Source organism: Lycium barbarum, chromosome 1 (genome assembly GCF_019175385.1).
Source record: "Lycium barbarum isolate Lr01 chromosome 1, ASM1917538v2, whole genome shotgun sequence".
Lineage (NCBI taxonomy): Eukaryota > Viridiplantae > Streptophyta > Magnoliopsida > Solanales > Solanaceae > Lycium > Lycium barbarum.
The window spans coordinates 34,654,914-34,675,831 of NC_083337.1; the positions used below are offsets into that span (position 1 = coordinate 34,654,914).

General features: G+C 38.3%; 1 long non-coding RNA gene across 1 annotated transcript; it reads right to left on the reverse strand.

Moving 5' to 3' along the window:
* Nucleotides 1–8,020: 8,020 nt before the first annotated feature.
* On the reverse strand, nt 8,021–15,998 carry LOC132634291 (uncharacterized). Its single transcript, XR_009580108.1, has 3 exons — nt 15,813–15,998; nt 15,402–15,464; nt 8,021–10,752 (listed from the first exon to the last, which is right to left on the reverse strand). It is a non-coding gene; the product is annotated as an uncharacterized LOC132634291 (long non-coding RNA).
* Nucleotides 15,999–20,918: the final 4,920 nt, after the last annotated feature.

Genomic DNA, 20,918 nt, shown 5'->3' on the forward strand with positions numbered 1-20,918 from the left:
CTTTATGGATTTGATGGACGGGTATTCAAACCCTACTTGGATTCCTTTATTTCGTGTTCATCGACGACATCTTAATATACTCCAGTTGTCGGGAGGAGCACGAGCAATATTTGAGGATTGTTTGTTTGGGATTTTAAAGGAAAAGCAGTTTTATGCTAGGTTTTTGAAGTGTAATTTTTGGCTTAGTTGGGTGGAATTCTTGGGGAACGTGGTGACTAAGGATGGTATTATGATAGATCCCAAGAAGATTGAGGTGGTTCAAGATTAGAGTAGACCCGCTTCGGTAACTAAGATTCGGAGTTTCATATGTTTCGCAGGCTACTATCGGCGTTTTGTGGAGGGATTTTCAACCATTGCATAATCGTTGACTATACTGACTCAGAAGGAAGTGGCATTTCATTAGTCCGATGAGTGTGTGGCAAGCTTTCAAAGGCTCAAGACTTTGTTGAGTACCGCTCGATTTTGACCTTACCTATCGAAGGAGAGAGCTTTGCGATTTATTGTGATGCTTCAGGAGTGGGCCTGGGTTGTGTGTTGATGCAAAAAGGAAAAGTGATGACCGATGCTTCGAGTCAATTGAAGATACATGAGAATAACTGCCCCACTCATGACTTGGAGTTGGCGGCGGTAGTGTTCGCCTTGAAAATTTTGAGGTATTATTGGTACAGAGTGCATTGAGAGGTATTCACGAATCATTATAGTCTTCAGTACATATTCAATCAGAAGGACCCTAAGTTGATACAACGTAGATAGTTGGAGTTTCTCAAGAATTATGACATTACTATTCTTTACCACCCGGGCAAGGCCAATGTAGTGGCGGATGCCTTGAGTCGGAAGGCAGTGAGTATTGGTAGTCTAGCATTGTTTCATGTGGAGGAGGGCTTTTGTTATAGATGTTCGGTCTTTGGCTAATCCTTTCATGAGACTTAATATTTCGGAGCTTGGTAGGATTCTAACTTGTGTGGAGGCACAATCTTCCTTATCGGAGCATATTAGGGCAGAGCAATTCGACGATGTGAAGTTGTGTAAGATTCGTGACAATGTGTTACAAGGGTAGGCTAAGGAGGTGATTCTTGATGGTGATGGGGTTTTGAGGATCAAGGGTCGGATTATGTTCCTAGAGTGGGTGACTTGACTCGATTGATCATGGAGGAGGGAGGATAGTTCAAAGTATTCCATTCACCTAGGGGCTACTGTTATGGTTCACTTTTACGCGAGGCATAAAAGCTACTTCATAATTGTGGATTCTTTTGGATTTACTTGTTTTTAAGAGTCGTCACCTAATTTATATATGGGAAGTTAGGAATCCAATTTTAAGGCATTTATTTAAGAAAACAAAGACCTTTTTTAGTACCAGAGTTAGGGTAAGGGTTAAGGTGATTTCCCGAGGAAGGTGTTAGGCACCCCAGTATTAAAAATCCGCAGAATGCGGTTGGCCTTTGAATTTCAAAGTTTGGTTTTAGTAATTATTTTCCTAAAATGGTTTAAAATTGTATATATGAAGTCATGGCATATCAAAATGATTTTCTTGAAAATGAAGTCCTTTTTATTTCTTTTCAAAGGGTTGAGTCTTTTAAAAAATACGAATAAGGTTTCAAATAGTTTACTTTACTTTCTGGACTAAAAACACACTTATGATTTCCCTTAAGTAGAGTTCGACTTTATTTTGGTCCAAAGTGTTGTAATTCGTTTGTCCTTATAAGTTTTAAGAGGTTTCAAGTGTATATCCCTTTAAATATTCCACAATATCACATATCAAATTTATCCCTTTTGAAAAACGAATACCTTTGAAAGGAAAGTTGTATGTATTATTTTTTATTCTTTTCAAAGAATAGGTCAACCAGATTCTTATTTGAATCCCTTTCCTTTACTTAAAGCTTGAAGTAAAAATCCCCTTTTTTGTTTATTCAACCTTAAGGTGGGCCAAGCCCAAAATATTTATACTTTAGAAAAGAAAACCATCTAAACCAATTGTAATCTTCCTCCCAAATAAACGTTTTCTTGAAGCAAACTCTTTTAAAAAATCTCCAAGTTGAACAAAGTTGATTTCCTCAAAAATATATACTACTGTTTTTCCATTTTTCATTCTATGTAAAAGAAAGAAGAAATTTATTTCATTTTTTATCTCACAAAGAAGTATCCTTCATTATATTTATCGTTGGGTCCAAATTAAAAGTGTTCGGGTTCCTATTCGTTCCAACGATATCAATATTGTTTGCCTATTTCAACTAAGTTCTAACTATGGGTTTCAATAATACAAGTAAGTTTTATACAATACGAGTTTGTGGGTTTACCAAAGCCCACCAGCTAAATTGTGGACCATTTTTACTCATGGTTGGGCCTTCATATTGTGTTTTGACTCGATGTGAGAGTTCTCATAAGTATACTACCTAACACATTTGGACAGTATTTATACATTAAATGTATACGAAAAACATTCATTACCCTCACAGTAGGCCCAAATACTATTTTGCATGGAGAACAAATAAAAGAAGATATACACTCTCGTATACTCCAGCCCAAACAAGCAATAACTCAACCCAATATATTTCTCATATACCATAGATATACATGATATACACTCTCGTATATCATAACATACATATGGGTGTATACCTCTGTATATCTTGTGGTATATTATAATATATCAGCCCTAGAAGAAAGAAAAAAGAAAGAAGATGTCACGCCCCAAATCTGGAGTGGCGTGACCGACACTCGATGCCTACCTAGGCCCGAGCAAACCACTCTAAATCTGCAACTCTGGGAGTAACCCCCGACTTAAACCAATAAGGCCTACCGGCACACAAACGTTACCAACAAGCCGGCGAGGCTGTAATCTTGGATATATATATATATATATATATATATATATACTAATCATCTTTTCTGAACTGGGCATACACCCAAATATAACTACACAACTGAGCAAGACGACGAGGCTGCCATGAATGCTGCACAACAAAATGAGAGCCGACAATGCTACATAACATGCCCAACAACGTACAACTGTCCACAGACCTCTAGGAAACATGAGTTGTAGAAAGGACAGGACATGGCCCCATCATATCCGTATATACATGTCAAAATAGCATACCAAGAAGGGATTGCAGCTCGGGACCAAGTGGAGCGCACTGACCGCGGCTGAGTGGATCGTCTGTCCGACTACCTGAACCTGCGGACATAAACGCAGCGCCCCCAAGCAAATGGGACGCCAGTACAAAATAATGTACCGAGTATGTAAGGCAAGACAACAACCAAAATGAAATAACAAACTGCACTCTGGATAACTCAAGAAAGCATCTGGAGGTACTCTACCTGCGTTGCCTCTCATCCGAGGCAAGATAACATAATTCTATAGATATAACTCCATGACTCGAAGGTCAGGCATAGATAACTCCATGACTCGTAGGCCAGGTATAATCAACTCCATGACCCGTAGGTCAGATAATAACTCCATGACCCATAGGTCAGGTAATAACTCCGTGGCACATAGGCCGGGTAATAACTCCATGGCTCATAGGCCAGGCAATAAATCTGTGGCTTATAGGCCAGGTAATAACTCCGTGGCTCATAGGCCAGGTAATAACTCCGTGGCTAATAAGCCGGGCGTATACAAACACATAATGATAACTTAAAGGAAACATAATAGCATGTAACCAACATGTACACTAGTTATTCCTTTTGTCGTTCTATCATCTTATATAACCCAACTAAAAGCTACAACTCTATCGGAGTGACGTGAGGTCGGTAACCTCCGATTTATATTATGAAATAATTATCATCGCTATATCTCACCTCGAACGAACAATTCATTAGGTGAGATCAACAACAATGTGCAATTCAAGAAAATCATGAAATAAACTCAATAATCTCATCATAGCATTAAAATCATAATCTTTGGAATTTCTAGAAATGGAACCATCATCATCATCATTATCATCATGGAACATACTTATCTTTAGCATCATAAGAAACTCTAAGAATCATGAACTTCTAACTTTTGGGAATAAGAATGTTATGGAAAACATATGTAGGCTCATAGGGAAGGAATTATGCCTTTAGAAAGAAAAGGTTTAACCTTAACATACCTTTTTGGTCGCCTGAACTTTAACTACTCAACGCTTGTCCTCCCAGGCTTTTAAATCTATATTCAAGAAAATTTATACTATTGTTAGACTCACCTTTATACGCTTGTCTTAATCCTTCAATAAATCGTTTTCTAGAATTGCCGAAATTCGGGCACCATCTCCCCTGCCTAGCCCGAAATCATAATTCAACAAACAACAACAATACCAACATCTATAACATTATTTCTAACACCATTATGTATCATAAAACATTCCTCACGACGTTTTCCAATTTCCACAACTAACCAACCCGCTATACGATTATTTAACGACTTTATCTTCATGAATTAACCAAAAGTAATATTAATAAGGACAGATTCATACCTTATTCTGGTTAAGACAGCAATATCTTCAATATCCACTTTGAATTCACGCCAAAATCCACCACAAAACAATACTAGAACCATAACTATACGCTTCTCGAGCCTCGGTTCACCAAAATCACTTCAAACCCTCAAATTTTTATGACATAATTTCCCTTTGTGTGTGCTGAGCCTAAAATATGATTTTTGCCCCTTTTATAAGGTTCTAAATTCAGGTCGGGTCACTACAGCAAGTCGGTTACTGTAGCAGTTACTGTAGCATGCGTTTCTGCTATGTCAGCCTAACTTGTAACGTCCATAATTCTCTACTCTGATGTCGTATCGACGAGCGGTTTGTTGTGTTGGAAAATAGACTCAACAAAATTTATTTTAGGATTTTGAAACCTCTTAAAACTCCTAATATACTAGGAGATATACCCCTCTAAAATTGACCCAAAATTCTGTCAACCATTTTTTCCAAATTTTCGCCAAACTTATTTTCTTCGATTTGCTTGAACCCGGAACCTTTAGATACTTGCTTAACACTTGGTAGGAGTATTAATTAGCCTTATAATGGTTCCATGACCTCTCCGAGCTTACGTCAGTTTACTTACAACCCAAACGACGCAATTGTTTTTCGAGGTGTAACATTCCTCCCCCCCTTAGGAACATTCGTCCTCGAATGTTAAGCTCTTAGGGATTTCTACAAAAATTTTGCCAGAGTTTCCCTTGCAATTGTACTACTACCATCCTATCACAACAAGCCAAAATATGCAATGCCTCACAGGGTTACAACATCAATACCCATGTTGGCCACACACAACCAAGAAATCATTCAAAGAAGCATCACATACCTGAGGATAATGGTGTCTCTGGCTGGAGCTCTTTTGTTCTCATGTACATAATCAAAAATCAACTAGTATCCCGATCTCGTTCTGTTCCCATTACAGTAATCTTGCCTTATTATGTCATGGCTACTCGCCATCCTGCGAATACTCTCTTTTTCTCGCTTTTTATTTCCCTATTAGTGGGCAACTCCCCTGTTTACTCCTTCGATGCTGCCTCGAGTTATCCCTTCTTATACTCGTTGATCTTTTGTACGCACTATATTGTCTCCTTGTAATTCATTGGTTAGGCTCTCTGATCCCTTACAACTTCATCGTAATTCCACTTACACTGACTCCCCACAGTACTTTATTACTAATAAGTCCCTACTCTTAACGATTATGTTTCTCAAGCTATCCATCCCAATTCTTTTCCAAGATCAGCTATAACAATATCCTCAACACAATCTCTTAAGTACGTACATACGTAACGCTTCCTCACCATCTTTATTATTCCTCATAGTAGGGTTATGCTTATAAAAAGCTAATAATCATAGTTCAACTAATTCATAACCAGAACATCTTCGAGCTCCTATCAAAACTCTTCCTTTAATTTACTTTCCTCAAATCCTACAGTATAAATTTATAATTATAGAGATAAGGAAAATTCTCACTTTACCACAACTGCCTCCCAACATCAGTATACTTATCTTTGACTCCCTTATACTGGTGATTACTTAGCTAGTGGTTATTCTTCGTTAGCTTTCCATTGTTGCCTTTATACCATTTTGTTGGACATAACCTTACGTTGATGGTTCATATAGTTCCATAATATACACTCTTATATTCGGTATGGTTAGCGACTCGTGAGATACTTTCCAATATCCGGCAATACTGCTATCTTTCTATTATAAAACATCAGTCCCCCTCTCGTGGAGATCGCCAAGCCGCCTATCATTATTCCTTTTGTTGGATTTTTATTCCTTTCGACACTAAGGTTCCTTTTTGTTGTAACCTAAAGTGTCCTTTGTATTCATCATCCTTTTCACCATCCTCTTGGTAATTAACTTGGAGACCGTTCTTACTCTCCTTGTCGCTCTTTAGGACATGTCACTGCGTATTTGGGTGCGGTACAATTTCCCTGGTATGAGGGATTTGAATCACGGTCTAGAAACATCATATCTCATATCATTTTCTTTGACTCGTTAATGCCCCTTATTTTCCTATCATACTTTCTTTCTCATACCTGCCTCTTAATATACTTATTTTCAATCCATTTTTGTTTTCTCCTGATACATTCTCGAACTTTGGCTTTTTCAAACTAACACATTTCTTTCTTTGGAATTTTTGGGAATGTCATAATTCATTTCAGGACTAAATCTGCTCCAGTCCCCCCCCCCCCCCTTTAAGGATGTTCTTATGCATCAGTAACCTTTGACTATTAATCATTTTTTATAATCACCTAGCCGACCTTAACAATCCTTCTACCGCTCGGTTCCTTATAATGCCGGAGTTCCTTTCATCACACGGTTTGACTTATTTCCCTTTCTGCTAGTTGAAGCCTTGTATCAAATCAAAATGTTCATACATATCATATCCAATACGAGTGCCTCCCTTATCGTCTTTTCACTTCTATCTTTCGTGACTAATAATTCCCTGGGCTGATGAATTAATAAGGACGGCGGAATTCATTAAGCCCTCTATAGAATGTCCGATAATACCTCGCTCCTTTAATCCTTAGCTATTTTCCATGATTATCTTCGTAATACCTTCTAGATTCTTCTTGCCCTGGGTTCCCACTTTTGGTTTACATCTACATTATACCATTAAAGGCTAATATTCCATACCATCCATTCCCACGTGTCATCCTTTCATTTGCTTAGCTCATTTGTCCTGTAATTCTGCTTAACTACTTGTTTGCATTACAGTTATGTATCATAATTCTTCCAGTGTTCTGTCGCTTCTTGTTCTTATCATGAAATCCTTACAAAGTAAACCCTTTTCTTTCTTCTTTCGTCAAGTCTTCATCTTCCTTTCTAACACTACAACTGGTTCATATTTATGCATATCCCCCGTGTATCGTTCTATTTCCTTTATAATCAAATCTTTGTATTACTTATCAAGGTTCTTATCCCATGTTACTGATGTTTTGCCTTTTGGCCAGACTTGTTTACTTATTATTCTTTCTCCTGTCCTTGGTGATTATTCGATTTTCTTTAATCAATCCATTAGTGTACTTTTCTTACTTTCATCCTCAGGACCTTCCTTGAGTCCCTTTCCTCCGAAGCACTCTTCTCCACTTGCTATTTTATGGTATTGTCCCTGAAATTCATAAAATATCCTTTCCGAAATTCAAATCCGTTCTATTGCTAAATCATCTTTCAGAAAGGCTTTCCCATTTCCGAGGTAATCATGTCAGTATGGTTGCACATTTATCTCTTCGACTGCCCCTCAAGAGCCGAAAATCCTTTGGCATTGTTTTACAAAACCTGCTTATTTCCTCCCAGCTCACATCCTTATTCGTTGTTCCTGCCCTTTAGTCCCACTTATCAGAATTTGGTTTCGAACCCTTTACATTCGTCTTCCGTTCCATACTACATACTTCATTCTTTCCGTATACTTACTTTCGAGATTCATCCGAATGGTTCTTTGCCGCTGTACGTACCTTCAAGATTCTTATCTTGAAGCTTGAGTTAACCCCCCCCCCCCCCCCCCCCCCCCTTTTTGTTTTTGCAACATACCTCTGTTGCTTACACCTCTCATTTCCTCAGGGCATCCTAATCTTCTTACCCTTGTATACTCACTTTCTCCCTTTTCCCTGATGTGATTACATCAGGATTATCCAACTTTAATTTTAGAGAGACTAATGTCACCTCGCCCTGTAACACTTACCACTTAAACTTCAATACCCTGTTCAATTAGCAACTTTAACACATCGCAACGTCGATTATCGGGGCACGCAAACTGATTGACCACACATAGAATATCGTATATACCTCTCCTAATTGAAAAAGGGCAAAAAAGGTACATTGAACAAAAGCACAAGATTCAAGCATACAAATCAAATATCAGCTGAGATGGGACAAAATTGCGAACAAAAAACATGGGAACCAGCGGAACAGTAGCAAATCAAGTATAAACAACATCAACAGGAAAGAGCAAATCACAAAAATACACAAGCAACAGCATAATCATACCTCGGGGAAAGCAACAAATTCAACACAACCACCACAGATTTCTGAAAGAGAAGGATGAAACCCAACTGGAACAACACCAAAAGCTCAGATCTGCTGAACGAGATTAGGTGAATGCACAAATGAAGGAATCCAAAGCGGGGAACAAAAAATACCAAAGAATACTTACCTATGAGACATTTGGAGATGGAACAAAGTCAAGATTGATGTGGGAGGAGAAGATTGCATAGAGAATGATCCACATCGCCATTATTAGGAACTATGCTTTCCTTTTCATTTCCTTTCTAGAACTTTTAGGTAGTTTTTTGTTTTTTTGGTTTTGTTTTACTTTTGAACTATTTGTCTTTTCCTACTAAATCAATAAAATAGTCAGTGGGCCCTGCTCACTGACCTTAATTTAAAAAAAAAAACCTACAAAATATTCGCAATACTATTTTAAACTCGTTCTAGTTCTGTAGCTATAATACGTCTTCTCTCTCTTTGCCAAGCCGGTCCGCCTTATCTCTCACAATCATTTGGGGTTTCAACCCGTGAGTTTCACACGTTTCTGATTTCCCTCAAGTTATTCTAGTCCCTCATCCTTCTCTTATGTCCGAATTGGTAAGACTCTTAGTACACTTCCCAGGGGGTCACCCATCCTAGTATTACTCTCACCCCAGTACGCTTAACTTTGGAGTCCTCATGAGATCCGGTGCGTTAATGCTGGTACGATCACATCCACCCTGCTGCGTGACCTTTATCGCATGACCTAGAACAAATTAAACTTCTAACGGATCCCAATAAAATTCCTATAATGCATCTCCCTCCGGATTGGAAAGATCCCTTACTTTCCTGGTCGAGCAAATGCTGGTTTAGCCTTCAAAACTCTTAATAATAACCATCGATCAACACACGACTGTCTTCCATTCCTAAATTTAAGATTCCTAATAAGGCCAAAACATCTTAGTTGCAGTTATCGATAAGTATTTTGGTTATCGATTCCTCTAAAACTCCCATTTGTCACCTATTAATGATATCCTGCAATAATTGTACACACATAAGAAATTTCAATAAAAGACCCATATGCCTGTAGCCGGCCTGTCCTGCTCTTGGTCTAGAGGGCTGTAAAGTGAAGTGTCCTCTTCATTGTCCTCCCGCCATCTGCTAGTCTGGCCCTCCTCATCTCTCTCATTTGAGTCCGAGGGATACGGATATTCAGGCAGCTCCTGGTTTACTGACGACCAAGATAATAGGCTAGAATAATCAGTAACACTCTCAGGCGTAGCTGGCCTGACATAGTGCTCTGCTATAGGAGCAGCTGGGGGAGTCAACTCTAGTACAGTCTCGAAAATCTCCCCCTGTGGAGTCCCATATGAACTCTCAGACGGGTCCGTGTCATAGCTGTCCTCCGATGGATCCTCCTCCGTAGAAGTCAAAAACTTTGGGGGAATTGTCGCAGGGTCCTCAGAGGGATCTGTCTCAAGGGAATAGCTAAGGCCCCCCCTGCTCGGTCCCTGAATCTGTGGTCCTGAATCCACTCTAGGGGTCTTCTTGGCACCCCCACCGTCTGAGGCCGATCTCTTCATCTCTACCAATCTTTTCTCACCTACAGGAAAAGAGTATCAGAAGCGATCTTTCCTAGATGCTAGCTATATCGCACGATCTAAGATAGAAAGGGAAGGTCAATGGTTCCTAAATGCCCTGCAGCCGCTTGTTTATAAGTGTGGCGCGCTTCACAACCATAAACAAGACTCTACTGGACACAGTCTGTAGACAACCCTAGGACAGAACTGCTCTGATACCAAGTTTGTCACACCCCAAATCCGGAGTCGCGTGACCGGCACTCGATGCCTGCCTAGGCCCGAGCGAACCACTCTAAATCTGCAACTCTGGGAGTAACCCCCGACTTAAACCAATAAGGCCTACCTGCACACAAATATTACCAACAAGCCGACGAGGTTGTAATCTGGATATATATACACACACACACACAGACACACACACACACAGACAGATCATCTTTTCCAAACTGGGCAAACACCCAAATATAACTACACAACTGAGCAAGTCGACGAGGCTGCCATGAATGCTGCACAACAAAATGAGAGCCGACAAGGCTACATAACATCCCCAACAACGTACAACTGTCCACAAACCTCTAGGAAACATGAGCTATCGGAAGGACAGGACATAACCCGTCATATCCGTATATACATGTCAAAATAGCATACCAAGAAGGCACTGCAGCTCCGGACCAAGTGGAGTGCACTGACCGCGGCTGAGTGGAAGGCCTACTGAGCTGGATCGTCTGTCCGACTACCTGAACCTGCGGGCATAAACGCAGCGCCCCCAAGCAAATGAGACATCAGTACAAAATAATGTACCGAGTATGTAAGGAAAGACAACAACCGAAATGAAATAACAAACTGCACTCTGGATATCTCAAGAAAGCATCTGGAGGTACTCTACCTGTGTTGCCTCTCATCTGAGGCAAGATAACATAATTCTATAGATATAACTCCGTGACTCGAAGGTCAGGCATAGATAACTCCATGACTCGTAGGCTAGGTATAATCAACTCCATGACCCGTAGGTTAGCTAATAACTCCGTGGCTCATATGTCAGGCAATAACTCCGTGGCTCATAGGCCAGGCAATAACTCTGTGGCTCATAGGCCAGGCAATAACTCCGTGGCTCATAGGCCAGGCAATAACTCCGTGGCTCATAGGCCAGGTAATAACTCCGTGGCTCATAATACAAACATATAATGATAACTTAAAGGCAACATAATAGCCTGTAAACAACATGTACACTAGTTATTCCTTTTGTCGTTCTATCATCTTATATAACCCAACTATAAGCTACAACTCTATCGAAGTGACGTAAGGTCGGTAACCTCCTATTTATATTATGGAATAATCATCATCGCTATATCTCACCTCGAAGGAATAATTCATAAGGTGAGATCAACAACAATGAGCAATTCAAGAAAATCATGAAATAAACTCAATAATCTCATGATAGCATTAAAATCATAAGCTTTGGAATTTCTAGAAATGGAACCATCACCATCATGGAGCATACTTATATTTAGCATCATAAGAAACTCTAAGAATCATAAACTTCTAACTTTTTGGAATAAGAATGTTATGGAAAACATATGTAGGCTCATAGGGAAGGAATCATGCCTTTAGAAAGAAAAGGTTTAACCTTAACATACCTTTTTGGTCGCCTTAACTTTAACTACTCAACCCTTGTCCTCCCAGGCTATTAAATCTATATTCAAGAAAATTTATACTATTGTTAAACTCACCTTTATACGCTTGTCTTAATCCTTCAAATAAATCTTTCTAGAATTACCGAAATTCGGGCAACATCACCCCCCTGTTTATATGCCTAGCCCAAAATCATAATTCAACAAACAACAACAATACCAACATCCATAACATCATTTCTAACACCATTATGTATCATAAAACATTCCTCACGACATTTTCCAATTTCCACAACTAACCAACCCGCTATACGATTATTTATCGACTTTATCATCGTGAATAAACCAAAAGTAATATTAATAAGGAGAGATTCATACCTTATTCTTGTTAAGACAGCAATATCTTCAATATCCATTTTGATTTCACGCCAAAATCCACCACAAAACAATACTAGAACCATAACTAAACGCTTCCCAAGCCTCGGTTAACCAAAATCACTTCAAACCCTCAACTTTTTATGACATAATTTCCCTTTCTGTGTGCTGAGCCTAAAATCTGATTTTTGGTTAAAAAAAAAAGGGGTTTTGCCCCTTTTATAAGGTTTCTAAATTCGGGTCGGGTCACTGTAGCAGCATTGTAGCAAGTCGGTTACTATTGCAGTTACTGTAGCGCACGTTTCTGCTCTATCAGTCTAACTTGTAATGTCCATAATTCTCTAATCGGATGTCGTATCGACGAGCGGTTTGTTGCGTTGAAAACTAGGCTCGACGAAATTCATTTTAGGATTTTGAAACACCTTAAAATTCCTAATATACTAGGAGATATACCCCTCCAAAGTTGACCAAAAATTCTGTCAATTTGTTTTTCCAAATTTTCGACAAACTTATTTTCTTCGATTTGCTTGATCCCGGAACCTTTAGATACTTTCTTAACACTTGGTAAGAGTATTCATTAGCCTTATAAGGTTTCCATGACCTCTCCGAGCTTACGTTAGTTTACTTACAACGCAAACGACGCAATTTGTTTTTTCGAGGTGTAACAGAAGAAGGGTTGATACATCATATAGTATGTCAAAGCTATACAAGTTAGCCTTATATAAACTGAATATACCTTAATATTTAACAGGTATACATCCTATATACTCGAGGCATACGGAATACATGTATACCCTTGTCTATTTATCAGTATATTCAGGTTATATAGTCTCACATAAGGGAAATATATCACAAGAGGGCAGGGATGTATAACATGAATACACAGATGTCCAGTTAAGAAATTAAGATGTACATCATAATTTTGATTCTACATAACACCAAACAACAACTAAGCTACACATCACAATTTCATAGATATGATTGAAGCCAATTTACGCTCAAAAGAGGCGGGGAGGTACAGAAAATACAAGTAAGGAGACTAGATGAGTCAAGTTAACTCACCCATAGAGATATAGAAGATTCCTGCACATAAGTATGCTACTGAATGCCTTTCAATAAAGATGGGATAGTAACTTCATATGAGAGTTCTTTTCCAGAATCACTCAAATAATGTAAGGATGTGGTTTAAGTAATTGCCCTAAAGCTTATCTCACAGATAGAATAAGTTAGAACCAAACTTATGGCAATTCAGACACTGAATCCCATTTATCAAAGGAGCAACATGGTACCCATTCATAGATGACCTTCAAACCGACTTATAAACTGACATAATAGATAGCTGGACCTAAAATGTATAACTCAAATTTAACCATATGCCTAGATCACGACTATCAAGTATCAGTTCAACCCCACATTGCACAGGCAGTATGACATAATAGGAATTCCCATTTGTAAAGAATTCAGAAAACACAACAGGTTTGATTGAAATTCCCCAAGTTATCCTTCTCATGCCATGGTTTGATTCAGGGAAAACAAAAGGAAATTGAAATAAGCCAAGTTCATACTTTCACAGACTCCTTTTATCCCTATGATGGACATAATTGGTTCATTTTAAACCTCGGTCATCTTATATTGCTGCCAAAAGATCAACAGATCATCTCTCACATTCCTTTCTTCCTTAAAACTAATTTTGGTTGGTGGTGTAAGCAGGAGTGGAACAAACCCCATCATTCAGACAACTTCCTAATATTCTCATCACAACCATTTCATAGATGCATACTTGATATCAAAGTTGATACTCATAATAAGTTAAAAAGAAATAAGGCAGTTACCTAGAGTATGCAAAATGTGGTCATTTAGTCTATACTGATCACAAATAAGGCATACAACATGCTATTTTTAACTTAGTTAAGCTGGTCAAAACTTTAACTGGTTTTATTAACCAAGAACAAATCCTAACAGTAGGTTCTTTGTATGTCAATCATAGCATAAGAGAACACTAATCATATCTAGTTTCAATGGCGGAGGTAGAAATTTTGGTAAGGTTGTTCAAATGTTGACGAGGATATAATTTTTTTCCGATGAATGAGTGCAACAATTTTTTTTTAACATCATCGCTGCACACTCGCCTAAAAATTTATGGTCCATTTGATTTCGCAAGTTATTTTTGATAAATTTCATTGCTAGAAAACTCTTATGGTGATTACAGTTTCAAATGACAACCACATACCCAGTGTACGTAATCCCACAAGTGGAGAACAACAAGGGGTATTTCGAGAATGTTACAAAGCGAGAGATAACGACTAATTAATATTCCTTGAGAAAAAAAAAGAGAACAAAGTTGGATATTTAAAATGTTCATAGAAGTAATTAAAAAAGAAAAGAGAACAGAATAAGAGGTTGCTAACTTGCTATTAGATCTCGTAGTCTTCTTTTTAACAATACGTTATCTTCTTTTCTAGGAAATAGCAAGGAAAGAAGAAAGACTAAAGAAGCTTTAACAAATGAGTCCAACATAACTCCAAACCAACATAGGAATAAACCAAATGCAAATTAATCATATTTGAATGCAAATTAATCATAACTCAAATACAAATAAGTTTAGTCGGAACATGGAAGAAAATAAGTACAAATACAAATCAACCAAGTAGCTTAAGACATTATTTGTATATTTTCTTTTAAAGAAAGAAGATGACCAGCGTTTGACGCAAGCTTTAAACTGTGACTTTTAGGTAAAATTGAACACCCTTTAGGTAAAACTGTGACGCAAGCTCTCTATCTCAATTATTTGAAGGGTGTTCAAAATTTAATTTATATCCAATTAACTATAATATCTAATTCATATACTAATACCATTTTCCAGCCAAGGGTGTACAGGTGACCACCCTTGGCCATGAGTGGCTCCGCCACGGTCTAGTTTATGCCAACAACACAATCACATTATTACCTATTTAAGCTAAATTATGGATTAAGCAGTTTCTATTATCATAAGATGTCTAAACTAGACTTGATTAAGTAACAAACTGAGCATACGATTAGCTGAGAACACACATATTTAAACATGCTCATTATACTTGAACTAGATCTAACAGACTCATACTCCTAAACTAATCCTAGGCAATGTAAATACACATGAACATATATAGCCAAGCTAAGGAGACACAAACACAGATGCGTTCCTAAATCACATACTAAACTATTAACCAGTTAATCCCTAAACAAATCATATATTAAACTACTAACGTTAAACAGACTACATAACTAAGCACTATAATAATCAACTCACATTTAAGTAAATGGAACCCATACTAAACACAACACATAAGCACATAAACACATAAACACAAAAATTGCAAAAAATTAAAATAAGAAGGATGAAGAATTACCTTTTTCGTGTGCAGCCCTTGTCGAGAATGGAATTGAGAATCTCTTCCAAGCCCCTCGAAACACTCAACCACAAAGAAAAAAGAAGAAAGTTTAAAACTCAAAAACCAAATTAGGCTAGGTAAAGGTTCCACTTAAAGTTGGATCCCTAATTAATCCATAACTAAGTTAGAAAACCTCTCAATCAAGAATTTCAGTATGCGAAAAGGTATATGAATACTGGGGAATGGAGTTCTTTATATAGAACCCCAAAAACCCTAGATTTGATGCCCATTTTTGGTGTGGGACGAGTAGAAATGGAGGGGAAAATCCCTCCAATGTTGAACAACCAATCACAAACAAGTATTCAAACTAGCAAATGGAAAAAACCTATTAAGGAATTTCAGATGAAAAGAAAAAGAGGGAAAATTTACCTCTTCAACGGTTGAAACACGGTGGAGGAAGGACGGGGCGTTAATTCCCTTTCCCCAAACAACCACGCATAGTCTGTAAAAGCAAATGGCTTTTGCACTTTTGCCATTTTCGTCTAGAGATGACGAAGAGAGAGAGGAGTGTGATCAGGCGGCTAGGGTTTCAATACCTAATTCAATGAAATGAGATATGAGGGGCTGTTTGATATATTTGTTGAATATCGAAGAAAGACAGCCGGGTTACCTTTTTTTTAAAAAAAGGATTAGGCCGATGGCCCAAAGTTTTAATTCATTAAACTCAAAAGAAATGAGGGTCACATATGCAATTTTGGTTATCATTGTAAACTCAAAATTGAATCAAGCATTTCAATTGTGGCCGTATTCAAAATGTATAAATCAATTGATCATTTCAATTATGATCACAATTAACACATGAAAATTTGACATTTCAATTTTAACCGTTTTGAAAGTAAGTGCAATTAATGCCAAATAAACTGAAAAATTGAGACGTGATTGATTATTATTCAAATAATCAAATTTCTTGATCTTAACGGAGTAAAATTATCAATTGAACATTAATAGTTTAAAAAATTAATTAAATAATTGTTCTTTCTACTTTGAATTTAAATTTTGATAAATATGTTTGAAAATCCTTAAAATATACAATATATGCAAAATGATATATAATAATATACTTGATGATATTTTGTCAAATAAAATGGTAATGTTATCGAAATAATATTGTAAAATCATTTTTGACTTGTAAAAATGCATATTTTTCACTATGTTTGCGACTCAGGAACTTTGAATAATTAGATAAAATTGTTGGAGGGAAAAAATTAGGTGTCAACAGCTACAAAGATGTATCATGACTTGAAGCAACATTATTGGTGGTGTCGGTTGTAGAGAGACATCATGGAGTTTGTGTCTCGGTATTTGAATTGTCAGTAAGTGAAGTATGAGCACCAAAAGCTTGATGGTGTGATTTAGAGGATGCCTTCGAATGGAAGTGGGAGCGGTTATTTCCATGGACTTTGCGCAAATTTGATGTTATTTGGGTCATTGTGGACAGGTTGACCAAATCTGCACACTTCATTCTGGTTTAGACTACCTACAATTCAGACAGGGAAAAACAGGTTGAGAGCAGGGAAAGGCTCAGGTTTCTGAATCTGGTATTACCGCTTCGCCGGTCTCTCAGACCGCTACAGCAGTCCCGCTTCGGCAGTGGTTGGGCAGTAGAAGCGGTCGAGGAAGAAATGGAGGGGGCCGCTTCAGCGATGGCCTACCCGCTGCCGCTGTAACGCTGCAGTAGTATGCTGACCGCTGGGGCGTAATAACTGGCAGCAATATTATGCTAACTTGGATCGTTTCGCTACTAAAAATCTTACTCGACCACACTCAACGCATTTCAGACCTGACTACAAATGAAACTTGTTTTTTGCGCGTAGATACTAATTGGAATCGTCCAGATACCAATTGGATCTACCGAGATACCAATTCGACCGAAGTTGCACTATTCAAAAGAACGAAGGGAATTTTTTCTAGATGCCCTATAGGCTCCCGTGGACGGGTACGGACGTCTACGTAACATTCCATGAGACTCTACTAGATATTTCTCTTGTACCTAGTAGACCGGTAACCTAAGCTCTGATACCAACTTGTCACGACCCAATTTGGGACCATGCGGGCACCTACCTTTCCCACCTCGACAGGCGAACCCTCTCATTCATTTTTTACATCAATAAAACAACAATCCATTTAACTGACAAATATTTAAGGATAACAGCATAACTTCGTAATATATTCATTAACTCAAATGTTTACATAATTTCAACAATACATATTTACAGACTCAATACAATTTCCCATGACCAGGTCTAGACTAATACAAGAGCGACTAAGTAAATTTCAGAATGACACTATGTTCTAGGACTCAACCTCCAATCCCGGAATGAATTAGGAAGAGGCCTTCTAGACAAGCACCGCGTAACTCCACATATACTTCGATCAATCACCTGAAACAATCTACAACCAAAAAGAGTGTAGCAAGTGCAATATCAGTACAACCACGCGTACCGAGTAAGTATCATAGGCCGACAATGGTTAGTAACACATATTGGTAAGAGAATTCAAGGATAACGCTAATAATCAGTTAAATAAATCAATACATCGCTATGCTCTAGGCCACAACTATACGCTAATGAAATTTACAAGTCATAATCACTTCACATAGATTTCCAATACCTAAATTCCTGGTTGTTCATTTTAGATTTAGGGGTAGGCTTATCGTTATCACGTCCTCATTCTACCTCACTTAGAACAATTCACCACAGATTCTAGAGTAATCCAACAGGCACAAGTCAACAATATAGAGCACATGTAACCGGGTTCCATACACACCCTTGCTAAATAAAGCCTCTAATCCATAACTTACCAAGTTTGAATACATTCAAATCCAATCTAATCATCACTCAATCAATCACCAGAATCTCAACCAAGTCATAATGCAATGCAGTGCAACGATGGGATGAGTGAAATGTAGTGCCATTCAATGAAATGTACACATGTACTCCGGATGGAAATATCGACGTCTCGGTAGGACAACCCAGCGTGACTTGCGAAGTCTAAGTGCCACCCGTTTCGGATCTTTGCCCAACAGACAGACGGGACCCTGGCTAATTGCCCACTGGGGGAGTCTCATCGGCATCACCCTGGGGGACCCGCGGAGTCCATGCACTAACAACGATTCCGGGATATCATCAGAATCGGTCATGCAACAACGATGCCGGAATAGATCATCGGTTATCGGCCACCTCACAATCACTCAAGTAAAAGAGTCTGTCAAATATCAGTTTCACACAATTAATGATTTCATAATTGAACCTCGGACATCGGCCTTCTCACAATCACTCAAGTAAAAGAGTTCATCAAAATATCAGTTTCATATAATCAATGATTCCGGAATGGAGGTTCGAACATCGACCTTTTTACAATCACTCAGGTAAAACAGTTTATCAAATATCAGTTTCCTATAATCAACGATTCCGAAATTGATCTTTGGACATCGACCTTCTTACAATCACTCAGGTAAAAGAGTTTATCAAATATCAGTTTCGCTTAATCAACGATACCAGATCATCACTGGGTATCGGCCATGCATGAATATGAGAGAATATGTGCAATGCATATATAAATCGATCAAGTTCAATATCACAAGTACCATAACAGGGTACACCAACAATTATCACATCACAATACCAACTGTGGGTATGCCAACATATATTAATAAATCAAGTCGACAAGACAGAACTTGATATCTACCAACTACACATGGCATCAACCATCAAAATGGAACAATCAAGCACACATAACGGGATGGGTAGTCCAAACACCTACAGATCATTCAATTAATGTATATTATTACCACTTCCCTAGCCCAGCCTATTTACTTAGAACAAGTTTCTCACTTACACCCTAGTCATTCACCAGCACTGATTTGGGACTCATTCACGACCGTAGTACATTTTACCATTTCATTAAGCATCTAAGTTCACTACGAGTAATCACGTGTTATAATAAGTTTTCATCGTTAGGCTCAAAATAGATTTCATCCGCTACTCCAAAGTCACATAAATCCACTGATAATCGAGAAATAAACCATGTCAACACCTAATGAGTCTACAGGCCACAAGCCCGAACAAACAAGTCACACACAATACCAACCTAGAATTCCATCCCAAATCTCCGATTTTCTATGCATCCATTCTCCGATTCTTCTATACAACAATACAGGAAACTAACCGGAGTCTACCGAAAGGAAGCCATAACCTACCTCATGGCTGAGCAGGTGCCACGAACATCCGTTGATTCTTCAATTTGACCGCCATAGCGCAACCACATAAGAAGTTTGGAGACCCCCATGAGACTCAAGAGTAGTATTCACCATTGAACGCATTTATCGAGGACCCCAACATTGATAAGGTAGATACAAAGTCTATTCCGTCTTTAGGTTCACTTTCACTACGCTAGTTGATCAATCAACCTTTATTTAGGACAAACATGGCTATACTCAAGTCACTAGTTTGGTCAATTCGCCATTTTAAGCTTATTCTCCAAGAAACCCATTTTCAAGATCCAAGGTAGAGACTCATTTGTGTTTTCAATGGGATAATAAGGATTAGATCCAGATCTAAGTTGGGATGATGAATAAGGGAAAGAATTATCCAAGGGTTTATATCAAGAAGACAAGGGATCCATCTTTTTGGGAACTTAAGTGATTTTGAGATAACCATTTATGATTCTAGGAAATGACCTTTGATGAGAATCAATACTATAAGAGTGACGGAAGAAGTTAGGGGGATGACCTTCACCAAGAGGACATCATTTTTAGCCTCAAAATTGCCTCATGGGCGGCTGGACCCTTTAGGGTTTTGAAACATGAAGCTAAATCGTAAAATGTCACTTAAATAGGTTGAATCACTGTACGTGACCGCTGGGGCGGTCTCTCCACCGCTTCTGCTTCAAAATGACTGCTGGGGTGGTCAACTAGGATTCTCTACTATGCCGCTTTTGCGGGTGCCAATCCACTGCTGCGGCACCGCTGGGGCGGCCTAGATGGCATTGATATGACCAAAACTGGGCTCGAGGGCCCCGATCTAATTCTTTACGCGAAACTCGTATGATTTTCCGATCAAGTTAACAGCTCCCAAGTTACAAAGGAAGGCTCAAGCATGTCTTCAGGAGCCGGTGTCGTGAATATTTCAAAATTCACCGTAACGATGGAACGGGTCATTACAGAATGGTTCTCATGTGATTTAATGTTATTCGGTGTTTCCTGATCAGAATTTTTCTTTTGAGGAAGTGCCGGTAGCCATTGTGAATATGCAGGTTCGGAAATTGAGATCAAATGAAATAGGTTCAGTGAAGGTGCAATGGAAGGATTGTTGACACCCAATTTTGTCCCTCCTTTATTTAATTTTATTCACTCGGGCGTCTAAATTTATTGACGAGCTAAATACTTTATTTTCACTACTATTATTCTCGCTACTTTTATTTTTTAACATTACAAGTATTACTTTACCACAAATTTTAGATGATTCGTCATCATTT